We start from the raw sequence: 11,376 nt of genomic DNA, 5'->3' as shown, positions 1-11,376 counted from the left end.
AACGCGACTTCCTTTTCTTGTTTATCCTTTCCCTTTTTCCTCTTCTTTCCCCTTTCTTTTCTTTCTTTCCCATTTCTTTACCTTTCTGTGGACATGCATGCTTTCCCCATTTTAATAGCTGAACGTCCACTTTTTGTCCTCCTTTTTTTGGGGGGGGTCGTATTTTCCTCCTTCTTTGTTGACCGGTCAAATTTTTCCTTTTTTCCTTTGACCGAGTCAAAGTCCATATTTTACACTATTAGCTTCATTTTATTCCGATCCTAGACTTTTATTGGACTCGAAACTTCTGCAAATAAGGATAAAACTTGCTAAGTGTTGAAGGCAAGTGATTCTGTTCACAGGATCCGTCACAGCAAAGCTTGGATCACAGAGAGAGAGAGAGAGAGAGAGAGAGAGAGTAAAAAGAAAACAGCTTAATCAATTTGCATATGTTAGAAAGATCATGAATGAACGAAGCAAGCTCAACTAGCTGATTAGCAAAGAGAAAGCATAACTTTTGAATGAATGATATATTCCAGCAATACATGAAGAAAGTTAAACAAGCTGACTTGAGGCTTGAGAGCAAAGTTACATGGCAGCCAACTGTTTGGTTATGTTCATGTCAACGTTACGAAATATAGCAGATATCATGAAGGGAAATCATATCAAGTTCTTGCAAGGTCTCAAAGTTGCCGAAGACGAAGATATCAAAAGGGAAAATGCAAGAAGATAAAGAAGCAACTCTCAAAGAAGATTCTAATTAGAAAAGAACTAGAAAGATCGTGAACTGTCTTCGGATCAGTTGCAGCACATTGATCCATCCTCTCCATTGTCTTGCTTGTCTAGGATATTTTAGTAGCATGAAAGTCTTCATCTTTACATGGAAAATGAAGGGAGAGAAAAGATAAATGTAGTGACTAGTTGAGGTAACTTAGACTGGTACAGAGAAGTAGTAAGACCTAAATGTAAATGCTATTCTCTCTGGGCGGCCATTGTGGGCACTGATCTATCAAAGTCGTTGACAGAGGAGCTGGCGCTATCAGATATGAAAAATTACTTGGGAATTCTGATTTCTTCCTTACTTGTCACTAGTTGAAAAACCATGTGTCGCTCTTCAACTGATTTTATCGTAGTCAGACATAAATGGTAAAAGGTGGATTTGATCAAGATGACATAATTTTCACAAGAAACTAAGGCTCCATTCGTTTCGCTGAAAATGTGACATTTCTGGAAAGTATTTTCCAGAAAGTTATTTTTTAGGAAAATGACAATATTTTCCCATGTTCGGCTGAAACGTGAAAATGAACCGAAAAATATTTTCCGTCATTCGATATGAAAAAGCCGATTTGATTTTCCTCCTTGCACTCATTTTAATAAATTTTAATTTTTAATTTTAAAAAAAACCAAAATTTCAATTATTTTTTACTTTTAAATTATATTTTAATTCTGAATTTTTAAATAATTTTTATATTTCTTTTTTTTACTCTTCTTTTTTTGTCATTTTTTTCTTTCTCTGTCGGTCGCCGACCATGGCGATGGCCGGCGACCGGCCTTGGGTGAGGCTTGGCCTCGCCTCGCCGGCCTTGAGCGAGGCCTCGCCAGATCCGGCGAGGCTCGAGACCTCTGGCGTTGCCCTCTAGCGATGCTCAAGCATCCCCGATTTGTGAGGCACGAGGCCTCGCCACCCTCTGGAGACGCTCAAGCATCGCCGATCTGCGAGGTTTGAACCTCGTCACCCACTGGCGACGCTCAAGCATCGCCGATCTAGCTAGCTCCAGCCTTGCCGACTTGTGGCGAGGCTCGAGCTCGCCTGTGGCCGATCGCCGGCCTTCGCCGTGGCCAGCGACTGGCCGAAGAAGAAGAAAAAAGAAAAAGGAAATAGAGAAAGGAAAAGAATAAAAGAATAAAAATAAAATAATTAAAAATTGGAATTTTAATAAAAATAAAAATAAGAAATAATTAAAAAATAAAAAGGTGAAAGAAGGGTGAGGGAAAAGAGAGGAAATCATTTTCCCCACTTTTGAAGGTGTTTTCTCCAATGAGGGAAAATATTTTTCATGACTGTTTATTTTACGTGAAACGAACGTCGAAAAATTTGAAAAACATTTTTTCACGAAGTTATTTTCCGCGAAACCAAAGGTGCGTAACTCTCAAGTTTTTCATTCTTCATGGTTGGTCAACCTGAAACTCATCATGTTGACCTACTGCATTAACAGAGTGAGTCTCCACCAAGTGGAATTTCTGGTTGGTCATCTTGTGGCTACTGGCAGTGGGTTAATCTCTCTATCCCTCAAGAACAGGTCATTTGCCCTCTTCTTCAACTAAATTGACCCATCTAAACTACAAATAGAGCATAGCTCATTAGTTCATCCAATCCTCACGAGTCAACCGTGCCATTAGAAGTCATAGAATTGCGCCAATTCCTCATGACTCAAGCCTCTTTATAGATGTTTGGACACATCTTTGCAACTTCAATGCCGAGGATTAATTTGCATCTACTGAACTCTAAAACTGTCAATGTTCTCCACTTAGTGATGACAATTCAAATTGTATCCTAGCAGCCACTTCTCATGTCTCAACATATCCTATGGAAAGCGCAAGTCAGATGATGTGCATACTTCAAGAAGATTGACCATTTCCCAGCAACATACAGCTGGAAGGGTACACACAATAGAGCATTTGCAGTATAATATCATCCCATTACTGTCAGTCAATCGTCTCTGATAACCGCAACATTGTCTGGCACATAACCGATCTCTTTTATCTGAGGAATTAAACAGTCCAAGACTGAAAAAATCAATCAGCCTCATAATGAGCCGGTCTCTAGCATCAAACGCATGAACCTCATTATTAGCTTCTATCCAACTATTTCCTGGTTCTTTTAGGACCCTAGTCTCGTCCATTCTCTGCCTCACCTTCTTTACATCAAACCACATTCCTTTTGATGCAAATATATTTGAAAGTAGTGTATAAGATCCACTATCTGTCGGGTCCCAAGATGTTGCCATCTCCGCAGCATACTATCCTAATTCACTGTCACCAGCATTCCTGCATGCATTGAGCAAGCTCCACCATACCAGTGCCATCGGTTGAATTGGCATTGTCTCAATGAAATCCACAGCATCCTTTAGTCTACCAGCTCGGCCATAAAGGGAGACCATGCAAGCATAATGTTCGGTCCCCGGTTCAATTCCAAGCCCACACACCGAGTTATAGTGAAGCAATCCATCTTCCACAAGCCCCGCATGGCTGCATGCAGAGAGGATGCCCACATATGTGATGTAATTTGGTTTCACTCCTGCGATTATCAGTTCCTCTAATATCTGGAGAGCAGCCTGTGCTTCTCCATGTTGTGCATATGTTGTGATCATGGAGTTCCAACATGCCACATCTTCACAAATAACGAGGTCAAATGCTTTCCTGGCCTCCTGAATACTTCCGCATTTAGCATACATATCCACAAGAGCATTCGTGACAAATGGGTCAAAATCCAAACCGCGCTTTATAATCTGGCTATGGAACTGTCGACCATGTTGGAGACTTGCTAAATTGCTTGCTGCTGTGATAAGGGAAGCGAACGTGAATTCGTTGGGTCGTTGTTCGGATAACTGTAATTGTGAGAACAATTTGAAGGTCTCCTCATTTTCCATTTGCTGATTGTATCCATAGAACATTGCATGCCAAACTACAATATCTCTGTTGTTCATCTCTTCAAATACTAGCCTCGCATCTCGGAGTATAGAAGATTTGGAATAAACATTGATCAGTGAACTCCCTGCAAATAAGTCCATAGAAATTCCGGATTTACTTAAGAGGCCATGAACTTGCATGCTCAATTCCAAGGTGAATAAAGCAGTCGATAATCCAAGGATGCTGACAAATGTCAATGGACTTGGGAAGAACGACGCAAGCCTCATAATATAATGCTTCCTCCAGTTTCTCTGATCTGAAGATGTTTTTCCTTCTTATGCAGGCATTTCAGCAGTTCCCTGGTATCAGTACAGTTATGTATTAGAGCCCGACTATAGTCCAGATGGCTGGCTTCTCTTCCAACCAACTGGCACTTCACTTATCCCTGGTCGTCGCTGCCATGAATGCTGCGGGGACCATCAGTTGGGATTTACTTAATTGACCATGTTGGTCGGAAAAAACTGGCCCTTGCGAGTTTATCCGGTGAATTAGCATCCTTGGCAATCCTTTCTGGTGCATTCTTTGCAGAATCCTCCGATTCCACAAACGGGCTATACGGGTGGCTTGCAATCGTCGGTTTGGCCCTCCACATTGCTTGCTTCTCACCCGGGATGTGACCCGCACCATGGACAGTAAACTCGGAGATATACCCCGAGGCGTATCGTGGAATATGTGGTGGCATGTCGGCCACCGTCAATTGGATTTCGAATTTAATTGTGGCACAGACATTTCTTAGCATCGCTGACGCTATGAGGACAGGTGCGACGTTCTCGAGTCTTGCGTGTGTAGCCGTTTTGGCCATCATGTTTGTGGTATGAGCCTGGAGTGGTATGAGCCCTTGTTTATCCGTTAGATATAGTAGGTACAGCATTAGAACGAGCATCCGGCGAATCCGACCCTATGCCTGAAGTGTCATTGCAGGTTAGGGGGTCCGTTGGCTGTGGACAGTTTGTAACTTAAGGAAATAAATGCGTATTTCGGGTTTTGCATTGGTCCTAAAATGCCAACTGCGAGTTTCTTTACTCTATCTTGTCAGTTTAAATCATGTTGTCTGGTTGGTAAGTCAAGTGGAGAGCACAGCTTTAGGTCATCCATCCCTGCGACTCAATAGAAATACATGCTAATGATGAGGGCAAGAGGATGAGCCGATAGGTGGAAAAGGCCAGAGTGAGAAATCCTTTCTTTGTCAACATCGGCTGAGGAAGAAGGAAAAAGAAAAAAACTAAAAGAAAAAAGAAAAATAAATAAATAAAAAATAAAAACAAAACAAAACAAAACAAAATTATGAAAAATCATAAAACTTAAAAAATTAAAAATCATAAAATTAAAAAAAATTAAAAATGACATATTTTTTATTCAATTAAGCTTGTTAGGTACAATTTAATACACATTTAAGATACATTAGCTTGTTAGGTAACCCATATTTGACCCATTTTAGCTTGTTTTTAAATTTAAGGCAACCCATTCATACGACCCATACCATTAAATATGAGTTCAAATATGGGTTCCAAATGCATTTTTCCACCTCTAGTTGGCACGAGCAAATGTAATTCACGAGAGAGTGAATTAAGCATGATTGTTCTGCTAAATAGTAAAAGCAGCAATGGCTCGGGAATTTTCGATCTCCAAGCGATTAAAGTTTACAAAAAAAAGTTTATCTCACAATACAAAGCCGTCCTTACTTTACTTTACATAACAATATACATAGCTAGATCGGCTAGCGTTAACTACGTATTCATGTGATTAGTAGAGATGAATGTATGATTATCAAACCATCATTTGATCTTTCGATCGCTTAAGTATGCGTTTCAAAAGGTTATGTTTTCACACTTGCAAGTAATTAACAACTTCAGGGGCAGATTGTATTTTGCAGATCATTTTAAACAATTACAAGTTTCTAAGCACATTGAGCACTAAAAATATGATTCATCCACTATTGTGCTTCCGCTTAAGAGGCACAAAAAATAGGAAAATTCTTTGAGGAGAATCCAATAGAAAAATTGTCATTCTTTCGTCTCTTTTATTTTACACGTTTAGTGTACTATAAAATAGGAATAGTTCTCAACGAGCGGGCTCGGGAGGGGATACAACTCCAACGCAGTTGTTCCACGTCTCATTGCTCCTCCTATGGACATCGGATACTATCCCCCCAATCGGCTTGTGGGTCGAGAGGATCAACTCCACGAATTGATCGTGGCAGTTCTTCCCCGCCTTCACGAGCTCACGACAACATTCATTGGTGGGTGCAACGGTGTCGGCAAGGACTATGATTCGAAAGAATGTAGACCCGCAATCGCTAGTCATTCCCTTTGCGCAATCAGGGTTTCCGGCAGAGGTAGCTCTAGGAAGCAATGCAGCAGTGACGACCAACAAGGTCATGAGAGCAGACAAGTTCTTGAGCGTTGCCATGATGGTCGTTTGGGGACGGAAGTGTTAGAAAATTGTCTGAGATTGTTGATTGTTTGATGATGTAGTCGATCTAGAGATGAGAACTTATATAGCTTGAGGGAAGTAGTGCATTAATGAAGTGGATTCACCAGTTATGATTCAAGAATTTATGTAGGAAACTTGTACAGTTATTTCCCTTGCCATAAATTCTTCTCGGGTTTATTTGTTCTTCGAGGATTGAGGGCCTTGTGATCTCACTATGTTTGCGATTCAATCATTTGCCATAAAAACAGTAGTAATGAGTTGTTTGGTTGAAGAGAATTAGCCGGGAATGAAAATACTCATTTCCGGTCTGACTTTCAATCCGATGTTGGGTATATAATAGGAACTAGTCACATGCCCGTGTGGGTTTAAAAGAATTTTATGAAATTAAATTTGTTTGAACGTCTCAACATATATACTTTCGTAAAAATGGCCACAATTAGTTTTAGAACTAATCTAAAATAGACCCTAAAACACATAAGGATACATCATTGCAACCGACTTGGAGAGGCTGAAAATGAACCAAAAATGTACTGAACGCCCCTAAAGCCAGTCTGGTCAAGGGATACTCAGCCTAAGTTTTGACCTCCCAAGTCATGGATTAGGCCCCTTGAGATCTCTGCATTAAATATGGGTTAGCACTAGACCTGTTGAACGGGTCGGTCGGGTCGGATTTGGGTCGCAGCCAATTGTTTGGTTATGTTCACATCAACGTTACGAAATATGGCAGATATCGTGAAGGGAAATCATATCAAGTTCAAGCTTGGTCTCAAAGTTGCCAAAGACGAAGATATCAAAATGAAAAATGCAAGAGGTTAAAGAAACAACTCTCGAAGAATTTTCTCATTATAAAAAACTAGAAAGATCGTGAATTGTCTTCGGATCAGTTGAAGCACATTGATCCATCCTCTCCAGTGTCCTGCATGTTTAGTAGCACGAAAGTCTTTGAAAAAAGAAGGGAGAAAAGAGCGGGAAAAATGTAGTGACTAGTTGAGGTAACTTAGACTTGTACAGAGAAGTAATAAGACCTAAATGTAAATGCTATTCTCTCTGTGCAGCCATTGTGAGTACTGATCTGTCAAAGTTGTTGACAGAGGAGCTGGCAATATCAGATACGAAAAATTACTTGCAAATTCTGAGTTCTTCCTTATTTATCACTAGTTGAAAAACCAAGTGTTGCTCTTCAACTGATTCTATCGTAATCATACATAAAATAGTAAAGGTGGGTTTGATCAAGCTGTCATAAGATCCACAAGAAACTACCTCTCAAGTTTGTCATTCTTCGTAGTTGGTCAACCTAAAACTCATCATGTTGACCTACTGCATTAACAGAGTGAGTCTCCACCAAGGGACTACCATGGTCGGCCATCTTGTGTGGCTACTGGCAGTGGGTTAATCTCCCTATCCCTCAGGAACAGGTCAGTTGCCCTCTTCTACAATTAATTGACCCATCTAAACTACAAAAAGGGCATAGCTCATTAGTTCATCCAATCTTCACGAATCAACCGTGCCATTAGAAGTCATAGAATCACGTCAATTCCTCACGACTCAAGTCTCCTCATAAATGTTTGGACGCATCTTGCAACTTCAATGACAAGGATTAATTTGCATCCAGTGAACCAAAACATTAGTACAGGACCCTCCAAAATCATCAATATCACCACTTAATGATGACAATTCCAACTTGCATCCTAGCAGCTGCTTCTCTAGAGAAATATCGTCCTCACACCACAATAAGGGATCTCATGTCTCAACATATCCGATGGAAAGCCCAAGTCAGATGATGTGCATACTTCAAGAAGATTGATCATGTTCTAGCAGCATACAACTGGAAGGGCACTCAGAATGAGAGCATTTGCAGAATAATATTGTGCCGTTACAGATTGTCAGTCAATCGTCTATGATAACCGCAACATTGTCTGGCACATAACCGATCTCTTTTATCTGAAGAATTAAATAGTCCAAAACTAAAAAAATCAAATCAGCCTCATAATGAGTTTGGTCTCTAGCAACAAACACATGAACCTCATTATCAACTGTCGCGACTTGCCAAATTTTCTTCGGAGAGGGACAATTGCGTAGCCTGGTACGCGCTAAGTCTAGGTCTGGGACTTAACTTGGGCTCTTCCAAGCCTATACCATATTGCGAATTGTGGTTTATATTTTTAATCCGCAAGTGATTTTTATCGAGGAGTCGCTACTAATCAATTTGGGGTGGGCCGATTAAAAACCCAAGTAAGGTGACGGGAGAATCACCATACTCCTACGAACCAAAGATTAAATGAGTTCAGGAACTTTGTTACACTAGTTGAGTGACTAGTGCCCTTTCGGTACCGTTCATACTGTTCATTTTAGAAAATATTTGTCATACAGTTTGGATTGATTTTATTTAACATATGAGGTGATCAAGCGAGTGTATAATCATTAAGCTAATGATCGGCAGTCAAGATAAATATGCAACTTAGGGTTCTAATCCTAACTAGGGAGATGACATTCAAAATATCGAAATCATGCAATCAAATAAATTATCAAAATAAATTGCATAAATAACAACGTGGCATTCATTTTTAGGATATTCAAAACCTTGTGGTATAGCCCTAAAAGCTTGTTCAATTTGAGCACTTTTTTTTTTGAAAGATTTTTACATTTTTTAAGGAAAATTACTCAAAGTCTGGCTATTTAGGCTATTTCCTTTCTTTCTTTTTCGAATTTTCATTTTTTTAAAAAAATATTTTAATATTAAAAATAATAATATAATAATAATCGGATCCGGGTTGGGCCTAGAATTCGGACCAACTTTGGGCTCGGTCTGAATCAACTAAATTCAGCCCAAACAACATTTGATTTAAAATGTAAAACAGGCCCACAATTCTCTAAGCCCAAACATTATTCAGCCCACAAGCTTAGAGCCCATGCTACACAAAATCCCATTTCTATATTTTCTTTTTCTCTTTTGCTTTTCTTTTTCTTTTCTTTTTTAATCATTTTTTTCTTTGGTCTTCTTCTTTGGGACGTCTTCTTCCCCGAGAGCACCTCCATCACCAAAGTTTCATCGAGGCCCCGCGATGAGACTTCTTCACTTCCGGCCACGGGCGACTACCACTAACACTGACGACCACCACCAACCGCACACCTTCGCCGGCCGTCACCACTCCGTCGGCCACCACTCGCGGGCTTCGTCGTTGCAGGAAAATGTCTCCGGCGAAGGGATGCGTACGCGTGGCCAACTCAGACATGTGCGAACCGTGGCGTAAAAACACAAAAAAACACAAAGGTAGGCAGGGAATGTCGATTCAAGCGTAAACGAAGCGTGAAACGAAGATAACGGGACCAACTTTCAATGACGATAGTTTCGGCCTTCATTTGGGCATTTCGTCAAACAGTTGGCACTCATAGACAAAAACAGGGAACTCCGACCTGTTTTGAGGTTCCGGCCTCCTCTGATGACCCATACTTACCTTCGAAGATGACTTGTGGACTATGAGAAGGACCGGTATTGGCCGAGATTCGCGTGAAATGATCGGCGCGAGTCCCGGCCGACCTGTGAAACAAAACAGGGGATAACAGAGGAAAGAAGGGACCGGAGAAAAACTTACTGATCGGGGCCGCTTCTGGGGAGTCGTCGGTCGGTCTGCGGGAAACGGCAAGGCTGGCTACTTCCCTTTGCGACTTTCAGACATTGAAAGTTCACTTTTCTTCACCCTCTATTTCCCTTAAAACTCTCTCTAAATCTCTCGATTTCACTCTCTCTTTCTCTGCTCTCTTTCTTTCTTTCTCACAGTGGCCTTTTATGGTCGACAACCAACTGCTTCTGCTCCATTAACTCGCCATTGAATGGCCTACACCGGCCTACTCTGCGTCCTTGACTTTCGTGGCCATTTTAAGCCGGTGTAGGGAGGCAAGCTTTGCTCCTCTGCATCTCGGTTTCCCTGGAAACAGGGAAGGGAAGAGGAGAGAGGGAGAGGGGCTGGGTTGAGTGGGGAAAGAGGAAGGGAAAGATTGGGCCGTGGGAAGGAGGAAGGAAGTGGTTCGTGGCCGTCGGTCGCGCGCACTAGAGAGAGAGTTGTGGGCTGCGCGCGGTAGAGGGGAAGAGGGAGAGGGGGTTGGATTGGGCCGGCAAGGCCGGCCCGATCAGTTTTTTTTTTAATCAATTTTTTATTTTTAATTAAAAGAAGAAAAATACATTCTAATAATGTAAAATACACCTGATGTCTATATGCAATGCTGTTAAATATTAAATATTTTTATTTTAGAAATTAAGGACATTAACCCTTAAAATTTTGCATAATTAATTTTGGGCAAAATTAAAAATAGGTGTGGACGTTAACTTCTATCCAACTTTTTCCTGGTTCTTTTAGGACCCCAGTCTCGTCCATTCTCGTCCATCTCGGCAGCATACTTTCCTAATTCACTGTCGCCGGCATTTCTGCAAGCACCGAGCAAGCTCCTCCATACCAGCGCCATTGGTTGAATTGGCATTGTCTCAATGAAATCCACAGCATCCTTTAGTCTACCAGCTTGGCCAAAAAGGGAGACCATGCAAGCATAATGTTCGATCCCAGGTTCAATTCCAAGCCCAGGCATTGAGTTAAAATGATGCAATCCATCTTCCACAAGCCCTGCATGGCGGCTTGCAGAGAGGATGCCCACATATGTGATGTAATTTGGTTTCTCTCCTGCGATTATCATTTCCTCAAATATCTGGAGAGCAGCCTGTGCTTCTCCATGTTGAGCATTTGTTGTGATCAAGGAGTTCCAGCATGCAACATCTTCACAAATAGCGAGGTCAAATGCTTTCCTGGCCTCCTGAATACTTCCGCGTTTAGCATACATATCCACAAGAGCATTCGCAACAAATGGGTCAAAATCCGAACCGCACTTTATAATCTGGCTATGGAACTGTCGACCATGTTGGAGACTTGCTAAATTACTTGCTGCTGTGATAAGGGAAGCAAACGTGAAGTCGTTGGGTCGTTGTTCGGATAACAGTAATTCTGAGAACGATTTGAAGGTCTCCTCATTTTCCATTTGCTGACAATATCCAAAGAACATTGCCTTCCAAACTACAATATCTCTATCGTTCCTCTCTTCAAATACTAGCCTCGCGTCTCAGACTAAAGAAGACTTGGAATAAACATTGATCAGTGAACTCCCTGCAAATAAGTCCATAGAAATTCCAGATTTACTTAAGAGGCTATGAACTTGCTTGCTCAATTCCAAGGTGAATAAAGCAGTCGATAATCCAAGGAGGCTGACAAATGTCAATGGACTTGGGGA

At 41.2% G+C, this 11,376-nt stretch overlaps 1 pseudogene; it reads right to left on the bottom strand.

Moving 5' to 3' along the window:
• Positions 1-2,564: 2,564 nt before the first annotated feature.
• On the bottom strand, positions 2,565-11,369 carry LOC115681238 (pentatricopeptide repeat-containing protein At4g39530-like; annotated as a pseudogene).
• Between the last annotated feature and the right edge of the window lie 7 nt (positions 11,370-11,376).

This window comes from Syzygium oleosum, unplaced genomic scaffold (assembly GCF_021117445.2).
Source record: "Syzygium oleosum isolate NSW1041296 unplaced genomic scaffold, Sole_v2.1 Sole_v2.01, whole genome shotgun sequence".
NCBI lineage: Eukaryota > Viridiplantae > Streptophyta > Magnoliopsida > Myrtales > Myrtaceae > Syzygium > Syzygium oleosum.
Note: the sequence above shows the minus strand (reverse complement) of the source record. Positions and strands in the feature narration are given on the sequence as shown.